The 13,627-nt window shown below is 40.6% G+C and overlaps 1 protein-coding gene across 8 annotated transcripts in view; it reads left to right on the top strand.

The window, feature by feature from the left end:
* PLD5 (phospholipase D family member 5) overlaps positions 1-13,627 on the top strand; it is a 415,385-nt gene that overhangs the window by 139,524 nt on the left and 262,234 nt on the right. Inside the window, exon 1 of one of the 8 annotated variants that reach the window (XM_070055586.1) lies at positions 8,330-8,428. The exons of 6 other annotated variants lie outside the window; for them this stretch is intronic. The gene's annotated coding sequence lies outside the window, so the exon portion shown is untranslated. Of the gene's footprint in view, positions 1-8,329; positions 8,429-11,893; positions 12,049-13,627 lie in introns of those variants that run through there. One more of the 8 variants, XM_070055587.1, reaches the window with a different exon arrangement.

The following is a 13,627-nucleotide window of genomic DNA, read 5'->3' as shown; positions in this document are numbered from 1 at the left end:
AGTGTATTTTGAACACAGATATAAGGTTTGAAAAAGAATCAATATGTTTAAGTGTGATGCGCTAAAGATCAGATTTATTCAAAAATTATCTGGGCTTTAATAAGCAGTTTAGGACTTGAATGAAACTAATGCATGGGTTGGAGTGGACTGATGATAGGACAATGCAGAGAAGGAAGAGAACTTTTCCAGATGAGAGAAGAGCTATAAGAACACTTGAAGTATTGTCTAAGAATATTTCTTCTCGGTTGTGATTCAGTGAGCTAGCTCTGCTGGATTTGCATTCAAGTTCAATAAGAATGCATGTTTGTTATAAGGGATAACCTTTCCTCTGAAATATTCCAAAGGCAGAAAAGAACACATTACTTCCAAGGCCTCAAGGATTTACCCAATGTAAATGGGCGATTCCTCAGTTGTCTCATGTGCAAGCATACTTCAGAGTTCATGGAGGGGTCCACTTGTGGCACAGTGGCTTAAGTTGCCACATGCAATGCCAGCTGCTCTGCTTCTGATCCAATTCCTGACTAATGCACCTGAGAAGTACTTGGGCCCCTGCCAGCGATAAGGGAGACCCACATGGAGTTCCAGGCTCCTGGCCTCAGCCTGGCACATCAAAAATGGATGTTGTGGGCATTTGGAGAGTAATTAGTGGATGGAAAACCTCTTTCCCTCTCTGTTGCCTTGCTTTTCAAATTAATGAATCTTTTTAAAAATGAGTGTAAAAGATGTTTATTTTGGTATAAACCTTTTGAAATATACCCATAGTTTCATAATATGCATTTCTGTGAAATTTTTTCCCTAAGATTTATTTACTTGAAAAAGGGGAAGAGGGAGGGAGGGAGGGAGGGAGGGAGGGAGGGAGAGGGAGAGAGATCTTCCATCGATGGGTTCACTTCCCAAATGGCTGCAACAGCCAGAGCTGAGCCAGGCTGAAGCCAGGAGCTTCATACAAGTCTCCCACATGGGTGCTGGGGCACAAGTACTTGGGCCATCCTCTGCTGCCTTCTCAGGCACATGATCAGGGAGCTGGATTGGAAGTGAAGCAGCTGAGACTTGAACAAGCACCCGTATGGGATGGCAGCACTGCAGATGGTGGCTCAACCCTCTGTGCAACAGCACCAGCCCCTTTCTGTGAGCTTTCTGCACTGTAGGCACTGGCTGCATTACGTTGCCAGCCCCACTTAATTTGATTTATGAAAAACTAGAAAACAAAAGCAAAGAAATGAAGAGAGGTAACCCTGCTCTTGATGCTATGTCCATAATATGCTTTTCCTGGATGCTCGTGTGCTCAAAGTCCATTTTGAGATTCACATATTGTTCTTTCCTTGGAACATATTTTTCACTCCTTACTCAGAATTTCATATTTTTGCAGTGACTAGTTTTGTCCCAAACTTGCACACATAGTTTTATCTACACAATCCCTTGACATTAGGGCATAGGCTGAAATTTGAGAGGGAGTGGACACCAGGTATATGCAAAGGAAATGGCTAAATACCACATACCTGGAGATTCCCAGTGTATTTGAGCCTGGGAGCCCTCTGAAGAGCAGTTGGTAGGTTTTAGGTCAGGGCACAGATTTCTCCTGGGAACATAACCTTGTGCACATGAGTGACCTCAATGTCTACTACATACAGAATGCCACACAAGATGCTGGGCATGCTTACAAGAGTGGAATCCTATTTCTTGCTGCACTCCTGGACTAACAAATAGCTGTTAGTCTTCCAGGTAGAAGCGGCAAGAAGTGCCATTTGAGATTGGTAAATGCTGACTTCTTGGGATGTGGAGGAAATGTTCTGAAGTATGTGAGACCAGAGAATGGGATGAGAGGGATACAGGAACTTGAGGAAGATGTAGGAATCTTTAAGGAGAAGCCTCGGTATGGAGACAAAGCTGGTAAAGTCCAAATTCACCAGTTACTGTTAGTGGTTTTCATTTTTAATTTAATTTTGGTGAAATATGCATGACATAAAATTTACCATTTTAACCATTAAGTGTGCAGTCCAGTGGTATTAAATACATTCATGTTGTGCTACCCTCACCACCATGTGTTCACTGAAGTCTTTTTGTCCTGCAGATCTGAGATTCTATACCCGTTAAGCAACTGCTCCCAATTCCTCCCTAGTCTAACCCCCAATAACCACTGTTCTATCTCAGTAATTTGCTCTAAATACTTCAAAGTGGAGTCACACAACATTTGTCTTTTTGTGTTGTTTTTTTTTCCCACGTGGTGTAATGTTTTCATGGTTAATTCATTGCTTTGACATGTGTCAGAATTGCCTCCCCTTTTAAGGATGAATAATATTTCGTTGTATGCATATACCATATTCTGTCCCTTTGCTGGTTTGAGTTGTTTCTGTCTTTTGGCTGTTGTGAAAAATGCTGCTGTCATAATTGATCTACAAATCTCTCTTTGATTCCGTGTTTTCCATTCTTAAACCAAGAAATAGAACTGCTAGATCATAGGTAATTCTATTTTTAAATTTTTTTTTTTTTTGGGAAACTGTGGTACTGTCACACTATATTCGCCATACCATCCTAGACCACCAGAAATGCAGAAAGCTCCAGTTTCTCCACATCCTCACCAACACTTGCTCTTTTCTAATTATCTGATGCTGGCCATCCTGATGGCTGTGAAATAGCTCATTGAAGTTTGGGTTTGCATTTCCCTAAAGCAATGTTGACTATCTTTTCACATGCTTATTGATCAGTGATGCATTTCCTTTGGAGAAATGTCCATCCACATATTTTGCTCACTTTTAAGTTTTATATGGTTCTTTTGGTCTGTTTTTGAGTTTATTGGTCTATTTATCTTGCTTTTTTCTTTTTCCCAGGAGCTGCCCATGTCTGAGTTATCAGGCCTCCTATGTGAGGTTGTCCTGGGACTGAGGTTAAGCCCCTGTCAAGAATATAAAATTCTGTTCTGTTGACTGAATGGCAAGGTGGTGATTTTCAGATGATTTGGTGGGAAGAAGCTGTGTTGACTGTGAAAGAATTAAACTCTCCTCTGGGAGGCAAGCAGTTATAAAGTCTCTGATTTGCTGTCTGTGTAGAGTGAGAGGTACTTTTCAAACTTTTTAGAAACCTAGATAGCAGCCGGCGCCGCGGCTCACTAGGCTAATCCTCCGCCTTGTGGCGCCGGCACACCGGGCTCTAGTCCCGGTCGGGTCGCCGGATTCTGTCCCGGTTGCCCCTCTTCCAGGCCAGCTCTCTGCTGTGGTCCAGGAGTGCAGTGGAGGATGGCCCAAGTCCTTGGGCCCTGCACCCCATGGGAGACCAGGATAAGCACCTGGCTCCTGCCGTCGGATCAGCGCGGTGCACCGGCCGCAGCGCGCCGGCCGCGGCGGCCATTGGAGGGTGAACCAAGGGCAAAGGAAGACCTTTCTCTCTGTTTCTCTCTCTCACTGTCCACTCTGCCTGTCAAAAGATAAAAAATAAAAAATAATAAAGAAACCTAGATAGCATAGCTGTAAAAGCTGGGACCCACGTCACCAAGAGAAGAATGGGGTATTGTTAGACATAGGCGGACGACACAGGTGGCTGCACCGTGCACCTGAGGTATAGGCTTCAAAATGGCACCGTTCTTAGCCCATTCATAGCCCTAATCAAACCTCTAACCTGTTTCCACTGTCTGCAGATCTGGAAGGGGAGAGGCCAGGAGTGCTCAATAGGACCAGGCTGATGGTCAGGCAGCACAGGGACATTGACCAAAGAGGGAGGTCATCAGAGATTAGGGCAGGGAAGGGCAGACAGGTATGCAGATACCTCTCTGTAAAGGAGAAAGCCCTAAGTAGGGGCTGTTAATATTGTCCCTGTAGGTGAGATCTTCCTGATGAAGTGGCAGTCAGCCTCTCTGATAAATAGGGAAATTGGGAGGTCATGGCTGGGAGGCAAGGAAGAAGAGGGAACACATAAACCACACTTACTCTTTTTCTATTTATTTTGTGATTTAGGCATTCTAGAAGGTTGTTGGCTCTGCTTCAGAGGGAGTGATAAATATGCCTAGGTAGGGAGCGTGAAGAATGGAAGAGCAATTGCTATTAATGCTGTTAATGACTCAGCCAAAGGAAGATTGATGAGAAGCCTGACAGCAGCTCAGCTCAGCTTTCTCTCACCCTGCAGCCATCATAAGCAGGCAGTCTTCTAGTGGAAGGTGACTGCTGTGGGGCTCAGCATGGTACCTTGTTCAGATATCCTCAGACTATCTAGATCCACAAAACAGCGCTTGCACAGATCCATACTGCTGATGCCTGGACATGGCTGTGCCCTGTGTGTGGCTTGTGGTGGGCATTTGCCTGAGTCTTTGACAAAGGAGGCTAATAAATAAAGCAATGGTGAAGAGAAAGGGGATGTTGGCATATGGAAGAGCACTGAGCAGGCTGCATTTTATTCCCACTGAGATGTTAATTAGACAAGATTCTCTAGATCTGTTAAAGTACCCATGAAAATATTTAACCTCTGCCTTTCCTCCTTCAACTGCTATGGACCTCCTTGAACTAGATTGTAAAATTGCATTTCTTTTCCATTGCCTCAGGATGTTGTCATTTGTATTTTTGTAGGCCACTTGCAACCAAAGCAGACTGATGGAGTGTTCTGTAGGGGAAAAGCCAACACAAGTTCAGCTGGGGATTGTAAATCAGTGGGAAGCATTGAATCCAGGAAAGATTAGAAGTGGGGAGGTGCCCCGGGGATGTTTGAAAGAGAGCAGGAATAGTGGTGGGTGTAGGGAGCAGTGAGGGGTAAGGGAGAAAAGGAAGTCTGAAAATAGACAACAATTGAGGGAGATAGGGATGAGGTGGGCAGGAGAGAGAGCCCGACAGGAGCTAGGGCCAAGGTTAAGAGGGGAAAATTTCATCACAAGTATTCAATATGCTCCTGTTCACCACATGCCTTCCCAGTGTAGTAGGATACTCCAGTAGTTAGTGATGTCTCAGGAAGCAGTGAACTTTAGGTAGCTAGGACGTATCTGAGCAGAGAAAAATGGCGCTGTTATTCAAGGGGACTGAGGATTGTATGTGTGTGTTTGCTAAAATAAGAGGGAAACTGAATACTTGGAGTGCCAAAGATGCATTTTTCTTTTCTTATTTTATTGGTATAGCCAAAATCAATTTGGACTTTCTTTGTATTTTAATTATCTTAAATATTGCTTAATTTTTTTTTCCTAACTTTCCAGGTATGAGGGATAAGGAACAGAGCAGAAACTAAGATTACGTAATGTAGAAAGGCAAAAAGGAAACATACTACTAATATCTTAACATTAACAATTAAAATGGAGACTCACAGACAAGAACCTAGTGGTTGATATAAACAGGGTAAAATACAGGAGTATAAAAATTAGAAGTTGTGGTCATGATGGTAGGATGAGAGCAAAGTTTTAAATCTGTATTACAGCTTAATATGATTTGCCTATAGGTTTTTTTTTTTTAACTTTTATTTAGTGAATATAAATTTCCAAAGTACAGCTTATGGATTTACAGTGATATTTTCTCCCCTTCACTGGGTGAAATATCTTTGTTTGCAGTGACCAGGAAACTAATTAGAAAAAGAAACAAAATAATCGTAGTAAACTGACCTTAGAACAAATCTTCTATCATAGTAAATTAAAAGATTTGGACTTACTTTGATGCACTGAAATATTCAAAGTTTTTTTCCCAGCTTGTTCATAGTACAATGTAGAATGCAGGTTACCAAAATGGCCCCCAGCTTGTTAAAGGCATGCTGGCTATTTCTTGTCATTTTTGATTGTTGTTATTCAACTTTACATACAATGGATGGGAGGGAGACAGAGAACGTGAAAATACAGCATTTTGGTGTTAAATAATGACAGCTGCATACTGACATGAACTGAGTATTGTTACTCACTGATACTCAGAATAAGTCATTTCACTTTATGGTGAGCATGGAGGAAATTCCTTATTCCTGTTGTAGTACTTGATGTGTAGGGCTGCCAGGCGGTGATGGGTGGGGATTATCAGAATTGGCTTGTATAAGTGGAGCTCTGTTGTGAAACAGGTCACAATCACACCTGCCAGTACCACCTTTCAGTTCAGCCCTCTGTACCATTGGAATGGCACATCCATCCTTTCTGCAATACGCACACGCGTGCGCACACACACACACACACACACACACACTCCCTCCTTCCCTCCCCCCCCCCCCATAGCTTTGTTTATGATTGGGCTCCTGAACTCATACAAGATGTTAAGGCTAAAATCATAAGTCAATGATACTTAGAGGGTGGAAATTTGATCCAATTATGGTGTTAAGTGGTGAGGCCTTTAGGGACTGATTAGGGCTAGATTAGATCATTAAGGAGGAACATTCATGACTGAACCCTGGTGACTTTATAAAGAGAGCATACAGATTGATAGAGACAAAAGACACTTTCTGTTGCCAATGATACACCTTAGGACTCATGCCAGCAGGAACATCATTGCCAGAGGCCTAACCAATGGGATCACCAACTCTTGAACTGTGAACCTCTAGAACCATGAGCCAAAATAAACCTTTTTCTTTATAGAATTAGGCTGCATCTGGTATTTTGTTATAAGAAAATATGACTAATCCCCTTAAGGGCAACGACGTTCTTAAAAAAGGGGGCTATATTTCTGAATTGCCAGATTAGTGCAGTGTGTAACATGTGTTAGGTGTTCACAAAGTATTTTTAAATTGAGTTAAATATATATATATATATTTGCCTAAGGCTACCTGTGACTGCAGGTGTAGGAAACAAGGGATTAAAGAGGTTCGGTTATGTCCTGAGTGTCCTCCCAGACCCAGCTCCACCAAAGTGTGCCAAATGTGCTTGCCTTTGAGTCACAGACTGTCCCTGAAGTGCCTCTTGTGTACCATTTGGTTTTTGCAAACTCTGCTGTTTCGTTTGCTTTCTTGTGTGTCCTTCAACTTAGTAAGCATTGGCAGAAAAAAAGAGTGTGCGGCCAGGTCTCCCATGTCCTGCTCCTGACAGTTTTCTTACCCAGAAATGTGTAAGATGAGAGTTGAAGTGGACAGTCTCTGAGTGTTCCCTATGTTCCAAAACTCTGGGAATCTCCAGGTGTCCTGTGCAATTTGTGAAACATGAGTTGGAGTTCTGTCCTTTGATTAATAATTTGAGGGACTTTATGTAAACAGAATACTACCCAGGGTTAGTGGCTTGATGCTGAGTCATATCTAAAGAAAATGTAGCAATAATGTGTCCTGGGATAGAAGTAGTCCAAAATTAGGGAACCTCTTCCTCATTGCTATCAGAGATACTTTAGAGTCAGATAATAAAAAATAGACAAATAATACAGAAAAAATGCATAATGAACTGTGGATACCTTTAGCATTGTAACCCATCTGATCTCAAAAAATCTTTCTGATGGATAACCACCATAATAGTTTTGTGTGATTCCATTAAAGATTTCTCTATTCACTTATAAACATACATATCTATTTTAATGGCTACATAATATTCCATATGGTTACTATATTTTTTCTATATCAAATTGAAATATTTCCAGTTTTTTACAAATAATCATGTGAACATTTTGCATTTTAAATTTGTGCACATGTGTAAACAATCCTGTAAAATTATCTTTTGGGAAGTGAAATTTAGATGTCAAAAATATGTGCACTTAAAATTCTGATAACAACTGTCAAATTGCCATCCAAAAAGTCAGCTAGTTTGCATTTTTATTTAATGCTTATTTGCCCAACCCCTGCCAGGTACAGTTGTCAATCTTAGTTATTGCTAAGCTCCCACCCTTATTTGAAAGATGCAAATTTTTAGCTATTAAAGTTTTTATTTATAGTCCCATATTCTTTCTGTTCTTTCATTAGGGACATTGATCTGATGGATATTGGCTTCCCAGGATTGATGCTGTTTTCTGTTCCTCTTGAGATTTCTCCCATACATGTTAGAACTGTTGAAAGATGAACAGGGGCAAATTAAATATTTTTTTCTTTTCAACTTTTATTTAATAAATATAAATTTCCAAAGTACAACTTTTGAATTATAGCAGCTTTCCCCCCCATAACCTCTTTCCCACCAGCAACCATCCCATCTCCCACTCCCTCTCCCATCCCATTCTTCATCATGATTCATTTTCAATTATCTTCATATACAGAAGATCAACTTAGTATATACTAAGTAAAGATTTCAACAGACTGTACCCACAAAGACACACAAAGTATAGAGTACTGTCTGAGTAGTAGTTTTACCGTTAATTTGCATAGTATAACACACTAAGGGCAGAGGTCCTACAGAGGGGGCAGGTGCACAGTGACTCCTGTTGATTTAACAATTAACATTCTTATTTATGACATCAGTAATCACCCAAGGCTCTTTTCATGAGCTGCCAAGGCCATGGAAGCCTCTTGAGTTCACCAACTCCGATCTTATTTAGACAAGGCCATATTCAAAGTGGAAGTTCTCACCTCCCTTCAGAGAAAGGTACTGCCTTCTTTGTTGGCCCGAAGACATAGAATCAACCTAAATGCCCGTCAACAGAAGAATGGATAAAGAAATTATGGGATATGCCATCAAGGTGGCATGTACCAATGCCATCTCGCTAGTCCTGGTGATCAATTTCTGTTCACAGTTGATCATAATGATAGGCTAAGAGTCAAAGGGATCACATAAACAAGACTAGTGTCTGAAAATACTAAACGAGAGAATAAAAAAGGGAGAGAATGATCCAACATGGGAAGCGAGATACACAGCAGACTCATAGAATGGCGGATGTCCTAAACAGCACTCTGGCCTCAGAATCGGCCCTAAAGGCATTCCGATCTGGCTGAAAAGCCCATGAGAGTATTTCAGGCATGGAAAGCCAAGACACTCTGGCAAAAGATCTCTGTGAGTGAGATCCCAGTGGAAAGAACAGGTCTTCAAAGAAGGAGGTACCTTTCTCTGAAGGGAGGAGAGAACCTCCACTTTGACTATGACCTTGTCTAAATATGATCAGAGTCAGTGAACTCAAAAGGCTTCCATAGCCTTGGAAACTCATGACTGGAGCATAGGGAGATTACTGATGCCATAAACAGGAGTGTCAATTTGTAAAGTCAACAACAGGAGTCACTGTGCACTTACTCCTCGTGTAGGATCTCTGTCCTTAATGTGCTGTACATTGTTGATTAATGCTATAACTAGTACTCAAACAGTATTTTTCACTTTGTGTTCCTACGTGGGTGCAAACTGTTGAAATCTTTACTTAATATATGCTAAACTGATCTTCTGTATATAAAGAGAATTGAAAATGAATCTTGATGTGAATGGAAGGGGAGAGGGAGTGGGAAAGGGGAGGGTTGCGAGTGGGGGGGGGGAGAAAGCCATTGTAATCCATAAGTCGTACTTTGGAAATTTATATTCATTAAATAAAAGTTAAAAAATAAAGAAAAAAAATTATGGGATATATACTCTATAGAATACTATACAGCAGTTAAAAAAAATGAAACCCGGTCATTTGCAACAAAATGGAGGAATCTTGAAAACGTCATGCTGAGTGAAATAAGCAGTCCCAAAGGGACAAATATCATATGTTCTCCCTGATCGGTGACAACTAACTGAGCACATTAAATATTGAAAAGCTTGCTTGAGCAAGCAGTGATTCATGAGTCAGCCAGCTCCGGAATGCAGGAGGTTTGGGCTGTACTGAAGGTAAATGGGGGGGGGAGGTTTTTTAAGAGTGATTGTGGAAGCAAGGCAAAGGAAGTATTTAGTTGGGTAAAGTGGAACTGCATCCTTATTTGGATCAATCTGTTCCTGAACAACACCCCAAACTAACTGGAGGTATTGCTACAGAACCCCCAAACTGGGTCCCCTCGCCAGACAGGCAGAAAGCAATGTGCTGACAGAGTGATGGAAGAAAGTAGGTGTTTATTGCAAAGCTCAGAACAAGGAGCTGGCCAGCTACTGCTTGATTCTGAGGCTCCCAGGGACGTTAGAGGTTGAGGTTCTCCTGGATTGAAATTGGGGCTGAATGGTATGTTGTCAGCTTGTGTCCAAGTTCCTGATTGGTCAGTGGTGCTTGTGACATTCCTTTGATTGGTCACTAATGCAGTGCTCTTTAGAGAATTTATGATGGCCAGATGGGCTCCAGTTGGTCCGGGAGGGTATTCTATGCGAGTCTTCTCTTTATGCTCCAGATCTGGAATTTCCCTGCCTGGACCTGGAACACCCCTAAACAACCGCTATGGGCAATACTGACCAGCAAGTGTTTACCTGTTGGAGAAGAAAATGACTTCTTGAGTTGGTAGAGCTTTGTTGGGACAGCTGTGTCAATACCTCAAATCAGTGAATTCCTTTTGATAAAGAACACCTTGGGTTGAGGGAAACAGACAAAAAGCCAGGCCCTGCCTTTACATTATAGGGATTGGTGTCAATTCCAGAGGATTTTTCTAGGATTCTCCTTTCCAGTATGGATTATCAGCAGTGTACCCTGAGTTGATGGTTTGCATTTGGGAATTACTGTTAGAAACAGCCAATGAAGCCTAGGTAAGAATCCCTCAAGGAAGCAAGGAAGGGATACAGTAAGGAGAGAAAAATCCCAAGATGGAACCTTGAGGAACACAAACGTATATATGGGAAATGAAGTGATTATTCTATAAGGATTCCCGGAAAAAAGTTCTTGTGTAGTTTATAGTCTAGATTTCCTGGCAAAGTTCCATGGTGTAGCCATTTCTGACATAGTTTCATGCTGTAGCCATTATTGAGGAGCTTGGTAAGTCACCAGAGGTGATTGCTTGGTTCTTTCGTTGACCTGTTTTCCCTGAAAACGTGCCTAAGAACTCAAGATAGGATTGTATCTAGAAGCATACAAAAATTAGAGACCCACGAATGCCATATTTCCAGAGCTCAGGGCCAAGTATTCAATCTAATGTTCTACTAATGGATAACTGTGGGAATTCATTAGCCCAAACGATGATGATGATGATGATGAGGATGATGATACCATAGTTGAGATTAAATAGTAAATGAAGAGATTTTTAAAAACCATAATGGGAAAAGTGTGAATCTATAAATCAAATCCAGAGATTTAAGATTTAGAGACCTGATATAATACCAAAACTTTTTTCAACTGGATGGATCACCTTGGTCAGCTCATGAAAATATCTCTGAACCCTAGTTTGTACATCGTGTCATCTGTGAAAAAATAACTGCATCAGAACTTCCAGGTTGAAAAGTATGAAGAACTGTGCATATAAAGTGTGTTAGTTTTAGGATTTAGCCATGATTTTGTTTTTAAAAAAATTTAGTATGATAAACAAAATGACAAAAGATATGAATCATTTTAATTTTTGTTACTTTTTATACATCTGCATTTTACCTTTTAAGAGCTTGTTAGCCGGCGCCGTGGCTCACTAGGCTAATCCTCCGCCTTGTGGCACCAGCACACCGGGTTCTAGTCCCGGTCGGGGCACCGGATTCTGTCCCGGTTGCCCCTCTTCCAGGCCAGCTCTCTGCTGTGGCCCGGGAGTGCAGTGGAGGATGGCCCAATTCCTTGGGCCCTGCACCCCATGGGAGACGAGGATAACCACCTGGCTCCTGCCATTGGATCAGCGCGGTGTGCCAGCTGCCGCGTGCCAGCGGCGGCCATTGGAGGGTGAACCAACGGCAAAGGAAGACCTTTCTCTCTGTCTCTCTCTCTCTCTCACTGTCCACTCTGTCCAAAAAAAAAAAAAAAAAAAAAGAGCTTGTTACATAAAAACCCAGGTTGGAATATAGGAGGGGACTTCAAAGAGTTCATGGAAAATACATATTAGGAAAAAACTACATTTAAAAACTTTTTTTATTCTAAAGTAACATCTTTTCATTCACTTACATAAACTTCTAAACTTCTTATTTATTTAACAGGCGGACCGAGACAAAGACAGCCTGAGGAGTATCCATCTGCTGGTTCGCTCCCCAAATTTCTATACCAACTGGGAGCTAGAAACTCAATCCACGTCTCCCACATGTATGGCAGTGATCCATCCACCAGAGATACCACCACTGCTTCCCAGGGTGCTCGTTATCAGGAAGCTGGAATCAAAAACAGAGTTGGGACTCAAACCCATGCTCACTGATACAGGGTACAGGCATCCCAACTACCAAGCAAAGCACCTGTCCCTACACAAACTTTTTGAAGTACCCTTGTGTAGTTCTTCTAACTTTCAAGTTTAATTCTGTTTCCCTAGGTAGAGGTCACACATCTCTATTTCTATATTTGAGGTAAAATGTATTCAGGAAGGATATGACATTCAAATGTTTCAAATGTTATCATAATTAAATTTACTTCTTGACCAAGAGAGTCATTCTTTTCAGTTTGCATGTAAACAGAGGTGGAAAGTATTCCTTGACTGACACTAGATAATAGCAATTCAAATTTTGTTTGCCCTTAATACATTGAACTGCTTTAGGTTGTAATCGGGTTTATGGGTTCTCCTTAAAACTTTACTTCCCTCCATTCAATTCAAGGAAAATAGAAAATGTAGTTCAAATTTATTTCTGAAATAATCTGTTAATTTGAAAATGAATAAGTCTCCTAGTAACCTGAAGTTAGGTCTCATTTATGAGGCTCTGATGCTATCATTTGAACAGAATCTTTCCCTTTTGATGAGATGGAAATTATATGAGAATAAAGAAAGTAGTAATATGACCTTATACTGTGGCAGTACGTTTTTCCAAAGAGACATTTAAAAATGAATATCAGAGTCTGCACTTCTTTAACAAATTAAAATGAAAATTCTAGTTATTATTTTTAGTAGAATTTAATTCATAGAATTAAATGAATAGAAGCTAATAGAAATGTGTCTGTTTTTGCATAATAGTGCTTCCAGTAGCACACAGAGTAGCCAGTGGTGTCATTTACTGCTTTATCAAAATATTCAGAATAAAGGCAAACAAATATATACATAGTCTGAGCGTTAGTTTTACTAAAATTCAGCCATTAAGTGCTTGTGATGTACCTGATAGGATATATTCAAGTTGCCTCCCTAAGGATTCTTTATTAGGTAATTTTTAATATGATGTCCTGGGTTAGAGTCTCTTCTGCACTTAGTTACGTGAATGTCATTATGTTAGTTTAAATCTCTCTAAATTTTTTTCTTATTTCTCTTTATAATTTCTTAAGAAAATAAAATACAACAGATGTTTAATCTGTTGTAAAATAAGTAAATTTAATTTAAAAAACTTGGAATAAAGGAGACAATGCCACATCCATGTAATGGAGTATCATGCAAAAATTCAAAATTTCTTTTAAAAGAACATTTACTGGCATTAAATGTGATCAAGTGAAAAAACAGAACATAAAATCTTATATAGAGAGTGATGCAATTTTATCAGATTATTAGGTAGAAATGGTATAGTAAAGAAATGGAACAAAAGTTAATGACAGTTACATCTGAGTAGACTTATGAGTGATCTTTTATATATAATATGGTTTTTTAAAAGATTCATTTATTTGAAAGTCAGAGTTACACAGAGAAGGAGAGGCAGAGAGAGAGAGAGTCTTCCATCTGCTGTTCATCCCCAATTGGCCACAATGGGCAGAGCTGCACCAATCTGAAGCCAGGAGCCAGTAACTTCTTCCAGGTCTTCCCACATGGCTGCAGGGGCCCAGGACTTGGGCCATATTCTGCAGCTTTCCCAGGCTGTAATAGAGAGCTAGAT

This window comes from Oryctolagus cuniculus, chromosome 13, assembly GCF_964237555.1.
Source record: "Oryctolagus cuniculus chromosome 13, mOryCun1.1, whole genome shotgun sequence".
NCBI classification, from domain to species: Eukaryota; Metazoa; Chordata; class Mammalia; order Lagomorpha; family Leporidae; genus Oryctolagus; species Oryctolagus cuniculus.
This window is presented reverse-complemented; position numbering and strand designations above follow the sequence as displayed.